The sequence below is a fragment of the Alosa sapidissima genome, chromosome 2 (assembly GCF_018492685.1).
Source record: "Alosa sapidissima isolate fAloSap1 chromosome 2, fAloSap1.pri, whole genome shotgun sequence".
NCBI lineage: Eukaryota > Metazoa > Chordata > Actinopteri > Clupeiformes > Clupeidae > Alosa > Alosa sapidissima.
In genome coordinates, this window is record NC_055958.1 from 5718149 (window position 1) to 5737654 (window position 19506).

Genomic DNA, 19506 nt, shown 5'->3' on the forward strand with positions numbered 1-19506 from the left:
TCCTTAAAAAAAAAAAAAAAGACAAAAAAACACTTTCCATATTCACATGGGAACAATTCAGTTTAATGATGACATTCTGCCCTCTGGGTTTGAAACCCATTGAATAGCTGAGATCAAAGCCTTAGAAGATAGAAGTGGCATGACTGTCTCAGAAACTATCTGAAGCATTAACTCTGTGAGCTGTTAATACCAACACAAAGACACCAAACTTCAGGCAAAACGATTGCGTAATAGATTATCACTTCTAGCATCATATAAGTCAGGCCTATATACGATATATCCGGAGCAGATATATCACCCATCCGCTGTCTCTTTAAGTCGCTGCCTGCCTGGCGATTCCTGCAGCAACTACCAGCGGCGTTAAACGGAGTGCGCTGACGTCATCAAACTTTTCTCGCAGCTGGGTTGAGGGATGTGGCAGACTGAATGAGGGTCGGGAGTGTGGAGGAGAAAGCGGGCGGTACCATTTCGCCGGACCGTGAGACGACGACTCTTGTTGGTAAGAATTGTTTGTTAAATGTTCTTTGACTAGTAATTGTATTGCTCCAGACTGTTACAAGTGTCTAAAGTTGCGAATGATGTTCTTATCTTTGACCATCATTCCGATTGTTCCGTGATAGACAACTTCAAACCCTCAAAAGTGGTTAAATCTGTCATGTTTTGAATGCATTTACTGTCTTTCATCGTTTGACACTCGCAGAAGTGCTCAGTAAGTTTGTAAGGATAGTTGTGTTCAATATAAATTCAAAATATAAAGTTTGCCCTCTTTTAGTGGTGCAAATTCGTATGTTTCTCAATACTTCTGTCTTGTGAAATGTGCATAGCGGTGCGAGGCACAGCAGGTTCATTTTTAAACATGGGGTGCGAATGTCAAGTGGAATTTGAAGTTTGAAACGAGTGGGCAAGTGGAATTGACCACTGGTATTCAGCCGACTCGCCTTTGATGTTTTAAAGTAGTTGGATGGATTTAAAATAGCCTACTAGCTGTTCTCCTCGTTTTCTCCGTGTGTACCCGTTGAGATTTTACTGTGAGAGAGGACATCTTCGTTTTACGAAGTTACAAAGAGGTTTATCTAATCTCAGCGGTAGAATCTCTGATGTGTCTGCTTTTCTGTCCTGTTTGAGGGAACCTGATAAATGTGAAAACAGTTTCTCACCCACAACACCGGATCTGTTTCAATGCCGTCCTCGCCCGGGGGCGATTGTGTCCCAGCGGGTGGGTTTGGATTGAGAGTGGGCTGACAGCGGCAGAGATGCATGCATCATTATATTCATGGGGCACCCCCGGCAACAGAGAGGGACCGTCAGGCTGCCCGGTAGTTATAATAGAAAAGTCATTCTGAAGCGCCGCGGTGCTTTCTAATGGAGGGTTTTTTGCTTTGTTTTTGTTGCGTTTATAGTTTTTTTATCCTTGCAGTGTTTTCGGTTTATATTAAATTGTTCAGTGGTGTACGTGTTGCTGCATAGAAGGAGAGTGTTGATTGTCTGAATATAGGCCTAGCCTATAGTAAAAGTGAAACTTCTCGAAATTATTATTATCTCTTGTAGTCAGGAGATTCTTTTGAGGACCACTGCTGTAGCTTAGACATCTAATGAAATGTTGTTTTGATTGTAGCTGTGGTTTTTACTCATCAGGGCATATTAGATCTGCTACTGAAAACATTGTTGTAGTTGTTATTCCGCCAAGGATTTATGCCTGCTTGAATACAGCATTCTTTATTGCAAATTAAATTATTCCAGACCATTTATATAATGAAGAATTTATATTTTGATGGGTGATTCAGATGCATAAAGTATATTTGAGGTGTTTACTGACTGACTGAGTGAAAATAATTAGCACAAATGCATTCAAATATATATATATATATAGATAGATAGAGCAGATGTTTCTTTTAAAAAAATATTCTTTAATGGCTGGCCAACATATTCTAATTTAATCTCACCCTTAATGGCATTTGGTTTTTGCCTGTGGTCTGCTCCATACCTGAGGCCGTCACTCTGGAGATGCTGATGCAATTAGTTGATCAGGAGTGCTCCAGATGGTAATTTGTCAACTCCATCACACCATAACACCATTATACCTTCCATTCACATCATGAGGACCTTGAAAACCTGATTGATGTCATCGTTTTGCTATGCTAAACCTCTTATGCCTCAGATAGTAGAGACTCCCTCTGTTTGACTGTATTCGTTCTGCACAGTGAGTGAATTGTAATGCATTCTGTAGCTTTCTTTGCCACTTCAGTACAATACATCAACATTCAAATGCTACAGTTTCACAAGTTAGTTATATGTAGAGGAATGTACATAGTCACTGACCGACTATAATTGCGTATTGAACAGCCCTTTTTTAAGAGACTATAGTAAACTAGATATTCTGACCACAATGGTACCCCTGCTCTTCTTTCCCCCCCCAAACCCTTACACACCCTAACATCAGCACCAACCAAAACATTAACCTTGCCCAAACCATTTGCAATACATCTGTGTTTGTTTCCCATGGCTACAGTCCCGCACCTCCAGTTTGAAATTCAAATATCCGCCTTGTGTGTTAAAATCCTGGGACTCATCCACACAAAAAAGAAAGAAAAAGAAAACTTAATCCAGCCTTTGAGTAACTACCCCCGGGAGATTCCCCCAGTTTCATTTGATTCACAATTTCAGAACGTTTTCTGCTGCCATTCTTTTTGCTGAAGCAGATTTTTTTCTTTACCTCAGAAACTTATCATAACATAACATACCATTTATTGTGATATTATAATTTCAAATGGCTGTTGTCTTGCCAGATTATGCCAGTGCTGACTGGACATGTAAAGAAACCATTTGACATGGTTTATGACATCATTTCACCAGGCTTTACCTCCATTAGGTCACTAACCACTGTGAAGGCAACGCTGCAATCTCCAACCTCCCACTACCCAATTCCCGGTTTCCATGGAGAAACGATTCAAGGCTCCCATCCAGATACTCACCTGAGCAAACTGTGCCCATTACAGCCCCATCCCGGTGACATCCAGTCAGTTACCGTGGCAGCCAGGTGGCTGATAGACATGTAGATTAACGGGAGTCGGGCCCTGTCCATACTGGGCCCGCAGGCGCACATGCAGCCAGGTGGCTGATAGACATGTAGATTAACGGGAGTCGGGCCCTGTCCATACTGGGCCCGCAGGCGCACATGCAGCCAGGTGGCTGATAGACATGTAGATTAACGGGAGGCGGGCCCTGTCCATACATGTAGATTAACGGGAGGCGGGCCCTGTCCATACATGTAGATTAACGGGAGGCGGGCCCTGTCCATACATGTAGATTAACGGGAGGCGGGCCCTGTCCATACTGGGCCAGCAGGCGCACATGCAGGCTCTCTCTGCACCCCTGCACATAATTGACTAATTAAAAGAATTGATTTGCGGGACTCCGCTGGCATCCATTCCTTCGGGCCTTTAATTACTCGCTGCCTGAAAGGTCGTCTGAAAACACACACACACACACACTTGTGGAAGCTGTTCGGGAAGGGCAGTAGCCGCACTCTCAGCTAGATGTGCTCCAAAATATTGGCTCTGGAGTGTGACAGACTTTGCTGTGAGCTCAGGAGCTGCAGTCACTGTAGTATTAACAAGCTCTGTCTATGTGTGTGTGTTTGTGTGTTTGTGTTGGTGTGTGTGTGTATGTGTGTATGTTTGTATTGGTGTGTATATGTGCGTGTGTGTGTGTGTGTTGGTGTGTGTGTGTTTGTGTTTGTGTCTATGTGCGTCTGTGTGTTTGTTAATGTCCCTGGAAGGGTATACCTCTCTGATCGGGTCTGTGGGGAAATCTGTGGTAAGTGCATTAAGAGAGGTCGACAAGTGGGGAGACACACCTAATCACAGTGCTGTTTACTCTCACGGTTGTCTGGTGTCTTAACCCGATAAACGGTGATGAACTTTAGTGGCTGTGGACAAATTAATCCTCCTGGATATGCTTTATGGTGCACAGTGTGATGCCAGATAACATTTGCATAGCATTCGGTTATCTGAAAGACAAACACTTGGTTTGACCTTATGTGCTCATGCTGTGTTCATTTTTCCTCAGACCATTCATGTTTTCAACGTACTGTGTTCTTTCAGGTGTAGATAAGGGCAAAAGGTGTGCCTTGAAACCAGTTGACATGTATGCACCAAAAGAGGGACGGTCTTTGAAGGAGAGGCTGTGTTGGGAGAATCTGTAGAGAGAGTGTGAAACTCGGTCCTGAGAAAATATTGTAATGTATGCAGTCCTTGCATGTAGCATAGGAGTTCAGACAATATCTTACTGGCTTCTGTGTGCAAGATCACCGAGGGCTGTTGTGAGTTGGAGGGGGATGGATGATTTTATTTTCTGTAAGAAATTGAAAAATGTGTGTGTTTGATGGTCAAATACTCTTGTCTTAATGAGGGCAGAGAGATAAGGGGACAGACACGGTGAGCGGCTGGCTCGCCATGTTACCTGACTTGAAAGTGCTGTCAGTCGACTCCGTGGCAGATTGAGGCAAATGTGGCGTGCTGCAGCAGCAGTGGCGCTGGTGAAACAGGGTGAAATCACTACTCTTTAGTGTCGTTTTCCTGATGAAGGGATTTTTTGAGGTCACACTCAGTGTAGAGCCTTTCATCTTCTAGTCAAATATTCTGACATATTTATATATATATATATATATATATATATATATATATTTAAAAAGACATGACTATTTTGTGGTCTAGACTTAATTCTCTCAGACACACTGGACAAAGTTGCTCCTTTTTAAAACAAATACAGGCTCTGTGCTCGTATTTTGCGCTTGTGACAGCCGCTACAAGCAGTTTGGCCCGTCCACTGCGAAGTTCTAGCCAGGTATCTCTGAAAGCAGTCATAACCAAAGCCATAAAGCCTCCACAGAATGGGACTCTCCAGATTTATGTTGAATTCTTCACCTAAGCAACCCAAGACGAGTTTGGAATTTATCATCCAAGAGTAGTAGTCGGTCTAAGCACAAGTTGAAGGGCACGAGACACACCTTGTGGAGAATAAATCTCATTATATTATTGGCCCCTCTGGTGCAGGTAGTGTTTAAGTTGAACATCTTGTTATGGTCTGAAATTAACGCCGCAGGAAAACCTTCAGCTGGTCCCCTGCCACAGTGGTACAGCTTGAGCTTTTCTTTCTTTCTTCAGGATCCATTACTGCAAGTATGCAATGTTTTAAAACTTCCTGTGAAGGGAAGTAGGGAAACAAGTGTATTTTGTGGTTTTGTTTGTTTATACTAGTGGAAAACTGTTGCGCAAAACAGTCAGACGAGCAGATACTGTGTGTCACATATTAGACATCACATCAGCACAGTGGTGTGATTTGCACAGAATGTTGACATATGTATTGACAGCACACTGGTCAATTGAACAGAAATGTAGGCTGTATGATATGGAACTGAAATGAGGTGACATCATGCATGATCTACTGTGAACAGAATATTCGCTGAGCCCTTTTTATGGTTCAGCCCAAAGTTATTTCTCAAAGGTTTCCTGCATATTATGATGTAATTTGAGAAAGTAAAATTGAAAACAATGCCCGAATCCAAATAACATTCAGTCTTTTTTAATTGGGTTAAACCAAGTATTCCATTTCAACTGATTGCATTATCTCGATGCAGACATAATTAGGCAGATATACCCTAAATCACAGGTGCAGACACAATACGCAATGGGCCTCATCCAGCAACATTCAAATGTCTTGTGTTCTCTTGATTATCTGTTCTGAGAAAAAAAAATACAAAGAAAAATCAACCCCACATGCACCAAACTTTCTTTACCATCTAAATCTGTTTGTACCGTGGTGTGCTGAATGGTGAATCCAACCTGATCATAGATGAGAGATACATTGCTGATTGTTTATTATGACCGCCGCGCAGCGAAGCGGCGGTCATATAGGTTTAGTCAGATTTTTTTTTTTTCGCATGTCCAAATTTCCGTCAAGGATTCCCGGGACACTGAAAGACCGGGGTAGACGAAACTTGGTGGGCATGTAACCCCATATGGATAGCATGGAACCATCGTTTTTCGTTTTGATCTGTAGCCCCCCCGCTGGACTGCACCCCCCGAAAGGAGGGTAGGGCAGACACAGTTTTCTGTGAATATCTCAAGAACTGTAAGGTTTAGGAGGACCATTTTTTTTGTATGTTGATCTCAAGGGGCCATGTCAACCCATTCCAGTTGCTGCTACTGGAAGAAACTGGAATCCATGCATTTCCACTGAATTATTTTTGGAATCTGATCCCTTATCATACCTGTTCATTCTTATTTGTTGCTCGACTTATCGTGACTAAATTCAAGATGGCTGCAAACGCTAAACTTCGTGAAGATACTGTCTGTATAAATCGTCTTGTAAGTAAACTACCAGTGCTTTTTCAAAGTTCTCAATGTCTCGTTTTAAATGTCAGGGCCCTCGGAAGTCTACCAATGAAGTGTGGAGATACATTGAGCCTCGTAAATGGGTGTAAAACAGTGATTTATTTGCATGGCTAGCCCGATGCCGAAGCACCACTATTGAAAAAGCTGTTGGTAGCATCGGCTAACTAGCGCCAGATTTTGGAGTGCAGGGGACAAGCCGAGATGGGCTATGAGACATACGTTCACACTCGGTATCATGTTTCAATACACTTTAGGTCAATATCACACCGGAATTCTCCTTTAATGGGGGGCCACACAATAAATTAATTTATGTTACTATACACCAACTGGCCTGTAGGTGGCAGTTTTCTGTGAATATCTCGGAGACAGTTTTCTGTGAATATCTCGAGAACCGTAGGGCCTAGGAGGTCCACCTTTTTTTGTATGTTGGTCTTAAGGGGGCATGTCAACCCATCCCATTACCACTTATTTCATGTATAGCGCCACCTAGTTAAAAATTAAAAAGCAAAAAATTAGGTGTTTTCATCACAATATCTCTGGCTGACATGGTCAAAACTGCACGAATTTGAAAGTGTAGGATCATTATGACACCCTCCGAATGCATGCCAAGTTTTGTGGACTTTCGTTCATGGGGGGCCTTACAATAAAATAATTTATGTATACATTTAGTGACCGTACACCAACAAGGATTCCCGGGACACTGAAAGACCGGGGTACACGAAACTTGGTGGGCATGTAACCCCACATGGATAGCATGGAACCATCGTTTTTTGTTTTGATCTGTAGCCCCCCCGCTGTACTGGACCCCCCGAAAGGAGGGTAGGGCAGACACAGTTTTCTGTGAATATCTTGAGAACCGTAGGGCCTAGGATGACCAATTTTTTCCGTATGTTTGCCTCCAGGGGTCATGTTAACCCATTCCATGTGCACACATGTGCATAAACTGATACACACGCACACACATACATTCACAGTAATCATACGTATGACACATACTCACACAGTAGACATATGTACAGTACGCATGCATGCACATGCACAAACACACATACGCAGGCAAACACACAAGCACGCACACACACACACACACCCACACACATAAACGTGTACACGCACACATGCACACAATTCAAGAATTTCTCAGAATTATGAACAGTCAAGATGGGGGTGGGGTTGTATAAAATGAATTTTACATGTGAAATCTATGAACTAATCATGTTTTGGTACTTGTTGTCTAGCAGATACCAGTGAGAATTGAGTGTGGATAATGCATAAGACAGAATCCTATAGGCCTTTCAGCGTGATTTATTTTTGTGGAAAAAATGTGCTGGACTGGGCGGCGGTCATATTTTGTACCGCTCTGTGGGACATCTAGTTACTGACACATTCTAGTGTTAGGGGAAGGTTTTAGGGTTAGGGTTAGGCTATGTGCAGGTGTTGTGTCAAGTGCATCTGAGCAGTAAGTAAGCCATTCAAAAGCTGGCTGATGCATTATCACCCAAGGAGTTTAATCAATAGTAGTTTTGGTAATATTTTCCATGAACCTCCATGAAGAATTATAAACACTTTGAAAAATTGTAATAAAGTATCCACTAAGGCCTCATAGCCTGTATAATATTTTATACACTCATAAAGCATTATGTCATTAAGCATTATGATGTTACTATTAACCTTCACAGCTTGCATTAATAAAGTTTCATTTACCTCTTTAATGCCATCATTAATGCTATCATTGCCCCTTTAAAGAGTTAGTATAGTATAAGTATATACTATATGAGTGTATAAAATCTTTTGATTCTGTGAGGGAAATTTGGTCTCTGCATTTATCCCAATCCGTGAATTAGTGAAACACACTCAGCACACAGTGAGGTGAAGCACACACTAATCCCGGCGCAGTGAGCTGCCTGCAACAACAGTGGCGCTAGGGGAGCAGTTAGGGGTTAGGTGCCTTGCTCAAGGGCACTTCAGCCGTGCCTACTGGTCAGGGTTTGAACTGGCAACTCTCCGGTTACAAGTCCGAAGTGCTAACCAGTAGGCCACGGCTGCCCCAAGTTAAAGGAGGCTTTAAAATGCATTGTGATACTACAAGCTGTAAGGGCTTATGTTACAGCATCATAATGATGTATGAGTGTGCAGTAAAAGATATTGTTTTAAATGCTCAAAAATGTTGTCTGTTGCAACATCGGATGGGGCTCCAAAAGCTCATGTATTTTATCAGAGAGTGCTAGTTTCCTTACCAGGACTGTATATTTCTATGGTGGATAAGAAATAAGCCATAGTTTTCCCAAACAGGAGGTTCCCAGTCCCTTCACATTACTTCAGATTGTCAGAGTCTCATTTTTAGCCTTCTCCTTACAGCTCATTGTCATTTATTACTCTCTCCTTTAGTTTTAATTTCCCAATCATCTTCCTCCAGTCTCACTTCACAAGATGAATTATCATACAGCAGGAGGCCTTTTTATCTAGCCTGAGCTAGTCTAGTTTTAATGCCACCTAATTAATCCTGAATTATAAGTGTTTCGTTTGATTTGTTTAGTGCCTTTGGTGGAATGAGCCATGTAGCGCTATCATGGGTGAGCACGTATCTCATCATAGCAGTCCTGGGGTGTCTGTGTGTAATAAACATTCTCATAGCTCTTGGCCATGGTGCAAATGTAATCCCAGAGAAAAGTTATTCTTGGGACGCCTCCATTCATCTTGTGCCAAGTTCCCTCTCAACCTTGCTCATAAAAAATAATTTCAAATAATGCATTTGTTTACGGTCACTTTTAAATTGTCAGCACTCCAGTTAGGTGGTTTTAACACAATGTAAACCAAGCAAAATGTCTAACTTAGCAGGTTTCATTTTTCACGGTGAAGTGGCAGGTAACATCTCGAAACAACATTTTTCTCCAATTAAGGCAGGATAGTGGAGTCTGCTAAAATATTATAGCTTGCTGACAGGTGCGTTATCCAGACAGTTGATTGTATTGTAGTGCTTAAGATCAGTAACATCCCATAATATTTTAAAATCTAAGATAAATTGCATAGCATGGGATTACACCAGCAGAGGCAACTTCACTGGTTTGAATTCCAAGATGCTTCCATGTATTATACTGGAATTGGATGTTGTTTTGAATAAAAGCAAGACACACATTCTGAATCTAATGTAAGGAAAGACAAAATACATTTGGACAAGGAAGGGTAGAAAAGTGTAGAAGATTCTTGCACTCAAAGTCCAAGAAATAGCTCAGGCCAAGCAGTGGATTGATAGCAGACGGGCTCTCTGCCTGGTGCTAGACGATTCGATCTGTGGCACATCTGGTGGAACACCTTGAAGAGTGAGCGCGGTGCAGCACCCTCTCTGGAATGCGCCATCAACATTTACTGCTTCACTGAGCAATGAGATCACAGAATCCAAACCTCTACAGGGCTCTACAGTGCGCCCATTTCACTCGCACATGCGAGTAAAAATGATGCCGTGCGAGTGCAAAAAAATATTTAGGCGCACTGATGCGAATGACTTCTAACCATGTCAATGTTTGTCTACAAAATACACCGCAACATCGAGAAACATTACTGGTGCAAACCATAGAATCACGTCGCGAATGCAGCATAAAAACTACACCTCCCATCAACGTTAGCAGTTTCGCGTTGTGACTCGCTAGTAGTCGCTTCTATCAAATCCAAGAGCGCGCAGAAAAAGCGGAAAGTTAGACTAGCCAGCCAAGATGCAAAGATTGAAGAAACTAGATGTACCGCAGAGCGGTACAAAATATGACCGCCGCCCAGTCCAGCACATTTTTTCCACAAAAATAAATCACGCTGAAAGGCCTATATGATTCTAACTGTCTCACTAAATTGCATTATCCACACTCAATTCTCACTGGTATCTGCTAGACAACAAGTACCAAAACATGATTAGTTCATAGATTTCACATGTAAAATTAATTTTATACAACCCCACCTCCATCTTGCCTGTTTATAATTCTGAGAAATTCTTGATTGTTTGTGTTATGTTTATGTTATGTGTGTGTGTGTGTGAGCGTGTGTGTGTGTGTGTGTGTGTGTGTGTGTGTGTGCGTGCGTGCGTGCTTGTGTTTGTGCCTGCGTATGTGCCTGTGCATGCAAGCGTACATATGTCTACTGTGTGAGTATGTGTCATACGTATGATTACTGTGAATGTATGTGTGTGTGTGTGTGTGTGTGTGTGTGTGTGTATCTGTTTGTGCACATGTGTGCACATGAAATGGTTTAACATGACCCCTGGAGGCAAACATACGGAAAAAAATGGTCATCCTAGGCCCTACAGTTCTCAAGATATTCACAGAGAACTGTGTCTGCCCTACCCTCCTTTGACCTCGTCAGCCAGAGATATTGTGATGAAAACACCAAATTTTTTGCTTTTTAATTTTTAACTAGGTGGCGCTATACATGAAATAAGTGGTAATGGGATGGGTGGACATGCCCCCTTAAGACCAACATACATAAAAAAGATGGACCTCCTAGGCCCTACGGTTCTCGAGATATTCACAGAAAACTGTCTCCGGCCACCTACAGGCCAGTAGGTGTATAGTGACATAAATTAATTTATTGTGTGGCCCCCCATGAACGGAATTCCACATAACTTGGCGTGCATACAGAGGGTGTCATAATGATCATACACTTCCAATTTCGTGCAGTTTTGACTATGTTAGGTCACAGATCACAGGTCACAGGTCACCTTCAATTACAACACCTCATTTTTACTTTTTTGTGTTTAACTAGGTGGCGCTATACATGAAATGAGTGGTTATGGAATGGGTTGACATGGCCCCTTGAGATCAACATACAAAAAAAAATGGTCCTCCTAAACCCCACGGTTTTCGAGATATTCAAAGAAAACTGTGTCTGCCCTACCCTCCTTTCGGGGGGTCCAGTCAAGCAGGGGGTTACAGATCAAAACGAAAAACGATGGTTCCATGCTATCCATGTGGGGTTACATGCCCACCAAGTTTCGTGCACCCCGGTCTTTCAGTGTCCCGGGACTCATTGACGGAAATTTGGGCATGCGAAAAAGAAAGAAAAAGAAAAAAATCTGACTAAACCTATAGTTCGCTGCGCGGCGGTCATAATTAGTTCTTCTATCCACCGAATTCATTGGAACAGGATGAGATTCTGAGAATGCAGTGAGAGAAGGAAAGGTAACCTAACATGCCTTTCAGCCCAGTTAACGTATTGGCTGCAATATGCAAAATATAGCTGTAGCGAACCGGCACAAAAGTAGCCTCCTGTAATACTCCCATTTTATTCAAAGGTAGAACGCTACTGACAACTCCAGGCTTCCACGCATGCTTGTTTGTTTACATCGAATACAAGCTGAAGTGCAAAACGAAAGTAGACCTAATGTTTGCCTACTGCCCCTATCAATGCAGATATTTCAAATAAAAACTAAAAGTACAAAACATATATCCTTGATTAGCCTATGTTGGTAGCCCTGGCAGCAAATGTAATTTGCTTCCGCTAGGGGCGCGTCTAGATTTCTAGGCTACTATGTTGGGTTTTGTGGAAGAGAAAATGGACTGTTTTAGTTGTAATATTAGGCAGTATGCAGTCAGATAGGTCACCATGGGCATATTTGCTTTAGCTATAGATGGATTCACAAATAAATAAATTAGCCTACATTTGGCAGGATACTTGATATACAGGCTAAATGCAAATATGGCAATGTATTATATTATTTTACATTAACAAAATGTAGGAAAATAGAACAGACTGAAAATAAAATAGGCACTGATCTTTAAAATCCTGTTTCCTGTAGCCTAAATGTTGTCAGTCATTCTTAATGTGACTTAACTGACTGTGCGCCCAACTTTTTGTCTGTGCTCCTAAATTTTTTAACTTGGGCGCACAAGTGCTCCTGAAAAAAAATGTCCCTGCTCTACTGTACATGAAAAAATCAGTCAAAATGACTGTGGAGGATAAGCTACAGCAAGGTTTTAGAGGATGCTATATTTGTGACAGTTTTATTGATCAGCAGAGTCCTCAAAACACCATTTATTAATGTGCATGTCCAAAACTTCAGTAGCCTACCTCAGAGTTCACTGTGAACATAGTTTTTTTTAAAAAAAAAATGTTTAAGAGATTATGCAAACAAGGTACCTGTCTGGTTCTGATTCAGGTAGATTCCACACATGAGAGGATGCCAACCAGGCAACTCACATCTCAGATTTCCTCTCCAACTTTTTTTCAATCCAAGGCCTTTGCCTCCGTGCATCATGTCATCCATCAACTCAAGTTTTATCTCCAGTGTTTCTCTGGAGTTTAGAAAGCATATCGCCGCTTGTTTCAGGGAGAGCTGAGCAAAGCCTCTGGAAATCATTTGCAAGCGTTGAATCAAATCTCTATCTCCAGTACATACATCCACAGAGAGTCGTCTTTATCATGTCTTTGTGCCTTTATCATGTCTTTTTTTTTAAAGGAAATGGTAGATTGGTTTGAAACATTTGATAAACCCATGATTAATTCGGACCTCTGTCAAAAGATTCACTTAATCTTGTCACATCTGATGCCATGTTAACACGCAATGATGTAGTCAGATTGTATAGTTTTGCGGGTCTTTCTGTACTGTGGTTATACATTTCACATATCCCTATGCTCTTTCAACACCTTGTGGATCACAAAAAGTAGTTCATTTGGCGGATGCGGCAGATTCATTACTCCTGTTAAATGAGTCAGCTCTTTATATCCATCTGGGCACCACATCTCTTCCTAGGGATTTGGTCATATGGACAATTTGACCACGCGAACACATTCGCTATCACCATGATCCCGTGCAGTGGTCTTGTGTTTAGATTCAAGAAATATATATATGAAAGCAATTTTGGAAAAGCAACAGGTCCCACAAGGACATACTAGGTCACAAATGCTCCACAATAATTAAGTGAGATTCATGCCCAACAGCACCTCTTAGCTATTCTAAAATCAATGCAACCCTTTTTACGTAAATGCCGAAGACACATCTTCGGCCACATTTAGCATTTTCTCGAAAGTGCACTCAAGTATTATTCAGTGCCTCAGTTTTAGACTGTAGCTGAAACTGTAGCTGGAAAACTTATGCAACTATATACAGTATGATCATATCACACACTGGCTGTTTTCACTCTTTGCTGTGAGCCTCAGTTTTGTCTTCACTTACACTGCTGTTACAATCATATAGCCTACTAGTATCATGACGAGATATCATATCATGAAAACGTCCAATACGTTTTATGTACCGGTACCTACTTTATTTCAGCAATAACAAATTAAGAAAGACCCTCACCGCCTGCTGAGAGTAACAGTTCCCAAGCGACCAGAGTAAAGCCACCCTGTAGAAATGTTGCCCGCATTGGTGCTCCTTGGACTGTTGTGTGTGTCTTCTTAAACTGCACTGGAGCACCCGACGGAAGGTTATCACTAATGAAATTCCCATCCCGAGAGTGTCACACACAGCAATCTGTTAGTATCTACTTTGGCTGTTCTTGCTCCTTCTAATCTTTTCCACCCATTCAATTTGTTCTTTGCCCTCCTGCTTGCTTCTTCAACTGTGTCTGTCTATCAGTAGTATCCATGCTTTGGGTTTGTAAAACAGGGAACTCACTTAGGCATCTGCCTGCTGCACCTGGTAGTTCTAGCCTCGAGGGTGCTGACCTTGTTTCGGACATTTACATACATTGTTGCCGATTTTCACCTGTATATGCCTGTCAGAATATACAGTGTGTGACACTCTTGCTGTTTTGTGTTGAATATGATTATGTCTAAGGACATGTCCCTATTTGCCTTCTCACTTCTATCTCTCTTAACAGAGGAAAATAACATGTTACCAAGTACCAACAACATCAATTCAGCAATACAACAACTTCACAAAATCATTGTTTTGGAAACAGTGCTTTCATGACCTGGAGTAAAGTTGATTACGATTCACTCTGCTAACTGTTCAGAAGCGAACGCACACAGCATGTTTTGATGGATTCAGATGGCCTCCCGTCACCCCAGACACCAAAAATGTTTCACTCTCTCTTGCCATGCGAATCTAAAACGTCATGTTTTGACGTGACATAGTCTGGAGCTTTTAGTACCCTCACTTTTTTTTATTTCAGCTATCTGTTCTTTTCCCTGACACATTTCAGCTTTTCCCTTTTGTTCTTGGTGAGCATGCTTCTTTCGTTTATCCTCTCTCGCTTTTTTGCCCTCTCTCTTTTCCCGGAGTGCCATCGGTGGCTCTGTGACTCCCATTGTGGCCCTTTCTTCTGTCAAGGCTTTCTCTCAGTCGGGAGAAACACACTGTGATGGATCGTATAATCACTCTGCGTGGTCTAGAGCAAGGCTCCCTCTGGGCCTTTTGGTGTGGAGTAAAAGTTCAGCCATTAAGTTAATTGGTATTTTGGAAAAAAGTATCTTTTTTATATTTTAGTATGGCGAAGAGACATTTCCAAACTTGTGTCATAACGTTTGTGACTCCCCAGATGACAGAGCCGGTGAGTCACTGCAGGAGTTTTGTGGATGGAGTCACAAAGTTTCATTATGTTTGCATAATTTAATTTCATCAAATAAGTTATTGATTTGAGGTGAATCATGTCACAATGTTCTTTGGCACCCTAGTGTTACGTCTGATGTCACTGTATTCTCAATTATCTCAGCAAAAAGAATACTCTGAGTCGAGTTCATCCAGAACACAAAACCACTTTGGGAAGTATTTTTTTCCTGTCTAAAAGTGAATATTTGCTGGATCACATTTCGTGAGAACGTTTTACCTCATCTTGTAGATTGCAGACAGCCTGTTGAGCAGAATGTGCTTGTTTCAGTGAATATTTATGTGGATTTAGCCCTGTGGAAGGGATTTCCAGGACCTCAATTTGTTTACGCCTTAAGTTTAATTTGATTTGAAAACTGAGGTCTGAGCTTGTGTGAGTGGGAAAAGCTAAAAGATAAATAAATCTCTCTGGGCTTGAACCTGAGGTAACCCTGGCTAGATTCTTCATCAAACTCTGGCAGTGATGAAACCGCTTGTCCCAATGCAACCAGAGTAGTGTGTGAGGTTTTGGAGGCAAGGAGACACATAAACAACATTTTTGTTGGCTCGGACAGGCTCATCAGTTCTTGTAGAGTACTGTACTGCTCATCAGTACAGTACTGCGGCTAGGATGAGGAAAGCAAAGAAAAATATTTAGATGTCGGGTAAGGTGAAGCTTAGACTGACCACATGTGAAATGTTCTTGTGTTAAATATTCAGTGTTTTGGAAAGGATGTACTGGGCTTCTTGCTATTTGTTTTTCATGTTAAACTCCATGGCCACAGACACCATCCATGGTCTGTGAGTGTGTGTGTTTGTGTGTGCGTGTGTCTGTGTGTATGTGTGTGTACGTGAGTGTGTGTGTGTGTCTGTGTGTGCATGTCTCTGTGTGTGTGTGTGTGTGTGTGTATGTGTGTCTGTGTGTGCATGTGTGTGTCTGTGTGTGCATGTGTTTGTGTGTGTACGTGTGTGTGTGTGTGTGTGTGTGTGTGTGTGTGTGTGTGTTTGTGTGTCTGTGTGTGTGTCTGTGTGTGTGTGTGCATGTCTGTGTGTGTGTGTGCAGGTGTGTGTGTCTGTGTGTGCATGTTTGTGTGTGTGTGTGTGTGTGTGTGTGTGTGTGTGTGTGTGTGTGTGCATGTCTGTGTGTGTGTCTGTGTGTGCATGTGTGTGTCTGTGTGTGTCTGTGTGTGTCTGTGTGTGCATGTGTGTGTGTGTGTGTGTGTGTGTTCATTCATCACTGAACCTAGGACAGGCGAGGGTGCTCCAGTGGTTCTTGGTTGTTGTTTTGTTTCTTTCTACCAACCCAAATGTCAGACTCATCCTGTTCCTTAAGGTGATGTGGCCTTTTCTCCTGATAAGGCTATGTGGTCATTAACCCTCATCTCTGGAAGCTATAGATACAGAACGTCCCTAATTGCTTGATGGATTTGATTTGACCCACACATTTACCAAAAGGGCGATGCTCATTCTTCACACGTAACCTGATAAACCTTAAATAAGAGATTTGGCCTTTGATTGCTGTAAGCTCTTTTTTGACAGCACCTCTCTGTTATGTGTCAGGCAACTCATATTGCACTGAGAAGTTTTCTGTCAGCATGGCAGCATTGTGCGGCTACTCACACGGTTTGATTGATTGATGTTCACGCGGGGTGCCTTACAATATGAATACTGAGTGTCACTGAAGTGATTTTATGATCCTCTGATTTATGAATGCCCCACCAGCTATATCAGAGCTATACAGAGAGACTCTCTTTGTCATGATGTCTTCAGTAGGGTTAAAAGGAGACTTTTGTTTCTGAAGAGGATTGACGGCATACTTTTAACAGTGCATTTCTTATCATAAGTGATATAGCTGTTTTCCATACAGACAGGCATGTGCAGAAGCACCCACTGATGCTGATTACAGACATTCCTTCCAGACAGAGACGCGCATATGACACAACCACAGCTCATTCTCTCTTGCGTCAAACACTGCTTATGCATTTAGATGACCACATCGTTTCTCTGCGTGGTCTCTCAGAGAGATTCCATTTGTCTGAAAACACTGCGGCGTCACACAGTGCTGGCATAAAATAACTCTTGATGAACCTCCTGCAGTCAGCATAAAACTCATTAGAAAATCCAGTTCAACAATGGCGACTCTGAATGAGACAGAGCAGTATATATAAGATGTCCAGACATAGGTCGACAGATGTATGCAGATGACACAGTGGTGTATGCATCTGGTAATAACTCTACATCTGTGGCTGACAAACTAAATGCCAACTTAGACAAAAAATTATCTTGGCTGGCCTCATCTTGTTTAACTTTAAACACGAAAAAAATTTCCATTAAAAAACTACCTCTAACACAACTCTTGAATGTACAAATTAATGGTGAGCTTATTGAAAAAGTACTTGAAGTGAGGTATCTGGGATTATAGACTACCAGTTGCATTTTAAAAGTCATATCAAGAAAATCTGTAAAACCATTAAGGCCAACTTGGGCTGTTTTATGATGATAAGAAACTGCTTGACTTTTGACTGTGCTTTTATTTTTATGAATTCTATGATTCTCTCACACATATCTTATGGCTTAACCACATGGTCCCAAGCTCACCAGTCATCAGTTAAGGCCATAGAGTGTCTTTATAACCGAGCCTTGAAAGTCCTGGACAAGAAGAGAATAAGGTACCATCACTACCAAATTCTAAGCAAACATAATATTTAAAGTTTTGCTAATTTTATTTCCCTGCACTATGTTAAACTGGTCTTCAAATGCCTAAATAACGCTGCTCCCAAAAGCCCTACTAGGGACAAGTGTCGCGAATTAGCTTCAGCTAAAAACACTATGATGCATACATCAGATGACTCTTTAAGCTTATCTATGTTTTTTGTAGCTGTCCCTACCTAAATAAACTTTAAAAATAATATAATTTGGTTGATAAATCACTGACACTGGACCATGCTGAAGATGGGCAAATGGCTCTATTATTTCTTGAAATGTTTCTCTAAGGGTTTATCTTCTCAGTTGAAACATCGTCCAGTATTTTAGATGTCTGCAAATGCTATAAACAATTATTTTTATTTTAGACAACCTGAATATGTGTGTTTTCCTCTGATACACAAGCTCAGAATAGGAGCCTTTATGCATGTACACACACTGTGTTGGCATTGTGCTTTATCAAGCATGTATGCATTGGAGAGGATGTCCTTGCACGTCCTCTATCCCCAAATGTCCCTCTGCAGTCTTGCACAAACAAGTGGACTCCAGTTTCTGAGCGAGAGAGAGAGAGAGAGCACGGTTTCAGCTCCCACTTCTCATGTCATACGCTCAATTGATTCATACTGAGCTGCACATTTGTCATGTCATTGGCAAGAGCAGTATGGCTACTTTATTATGATCAAATATACTGACATTGAGGTTTTGTGTGTGTGTTTGTGTCTCTCTGTGTGTGTGCGCACGTGTTTGTGTGTGTACTTGGGTGTGTGTGTGTGTGTGGGCGCACATGCGTTTTGTGTTGGGGAGTTCATATTAGTATACCCAGTTTCCAGTGAGGAGATCAATCGAATGAGCATCAATGGGATTTAGCTAAATGACATCAGTCTATTTCTGTGACCATTTTAAGCGGTGATAACAGGTTGTCACATGGAGACATTGTGGGTCGGTCAGAGCCATCTCCATGGCTTCGGGGCGAGAGTTTCCTTTTAAAATCATGTCAGTGCTCTGTACAGTTCTCGGCTGTGATCTGCTCTCTGATCTGGCCCCTGTAACGTATGATAATAGTATTTTCAAGGCTGACATGACCTAATCACTGTGTGGAATCATAGACAATGGCAGTTTAATGTGGATTATTCATGGTTCATCAATGTGAATAATGGTTGGTATCTCATTATGGTGCTGTTTAATTGAGCATCAACACCCCCCCCACACACACACACACACACACACACACACACACATTTTGTAAATGATTCACATTGGTTTTACATTGGAGTTTGGCAAGTGCTTCTCTTTTTCTGTTCATAAGATGTAAGTGTAACTTTTTTGGGCTCTATCTTGCACTCCAGCGCAATTGACTTTGTATACACGCTTTTGTCTTTCCTATTTTGCAGTCAGCCATATTGGAATTTTCCCTCCACAGGTACATGTGCGCCCACGGGGGCGTTTCAGCGAAAAGAGGGGGCGTGTTCCGGCGCAAACGGTCCCTGTTGATATTTTGCAGTTTCAGAAAACAATTCCGCCACAGACCAGGAACCTCCTGGTATAAAGTCAGTGGCGCAAATTCAGATGCTATTTTAAGGGCGCATGCATGGCCACAGGCCTGCAGGAATTAATGCTATGCACACCGATCTACAGACACCCTGTGCACAGATGGAAACATTCAAAGCCTTGATAATATTTGTCCGTTTCCCGGTTTTGTTCGTGCATTGGTCAACTAAAAATTTAGTAGCCTATATAGTACATCTACATGCAATATCTTTACAACAACAACGCCTAATTACGACCTATTAATTTGGACAACTTTATACAGCCCTATAAAGGCTAAAGTTACCTTTAGTTTTGTTCCAATTTACCGTTGTGTATGGCTTTAAACATCGTGTGCGCTTTAACATCAGC

The 19506-nt window shown here is 41.8% G+C and overlaps 1 protein-coding gene across 4 annotated transcripts in view; it reads left to right on the forward strand.

Moving 5' to 3' along the window:
* The first annotated feature begins 387 nt into the window (after nucleotides 1-387).
* gulp1a (GULP PTB domain containing engulfment adaptor 1a) overlaps nucleotides 388-19506 on the forward strand; it is a 72022-nt gene continuing 52903 nt past the window's right edge. For 3 of the 4 annotated variants that reach the window (XM_042084491.1, XM_042084484.1, XM_042084489.1), the window contains exon 1: nucleotides 388-499. The gene's annotated coding sequence lies outside the window, so the exon portion shown is untranslated. The remainder of the gene's footprint in view (nucleotides 500-19506) is intronic. The other variant, XM_042084488.1, reaches the window with a different exon arrangement.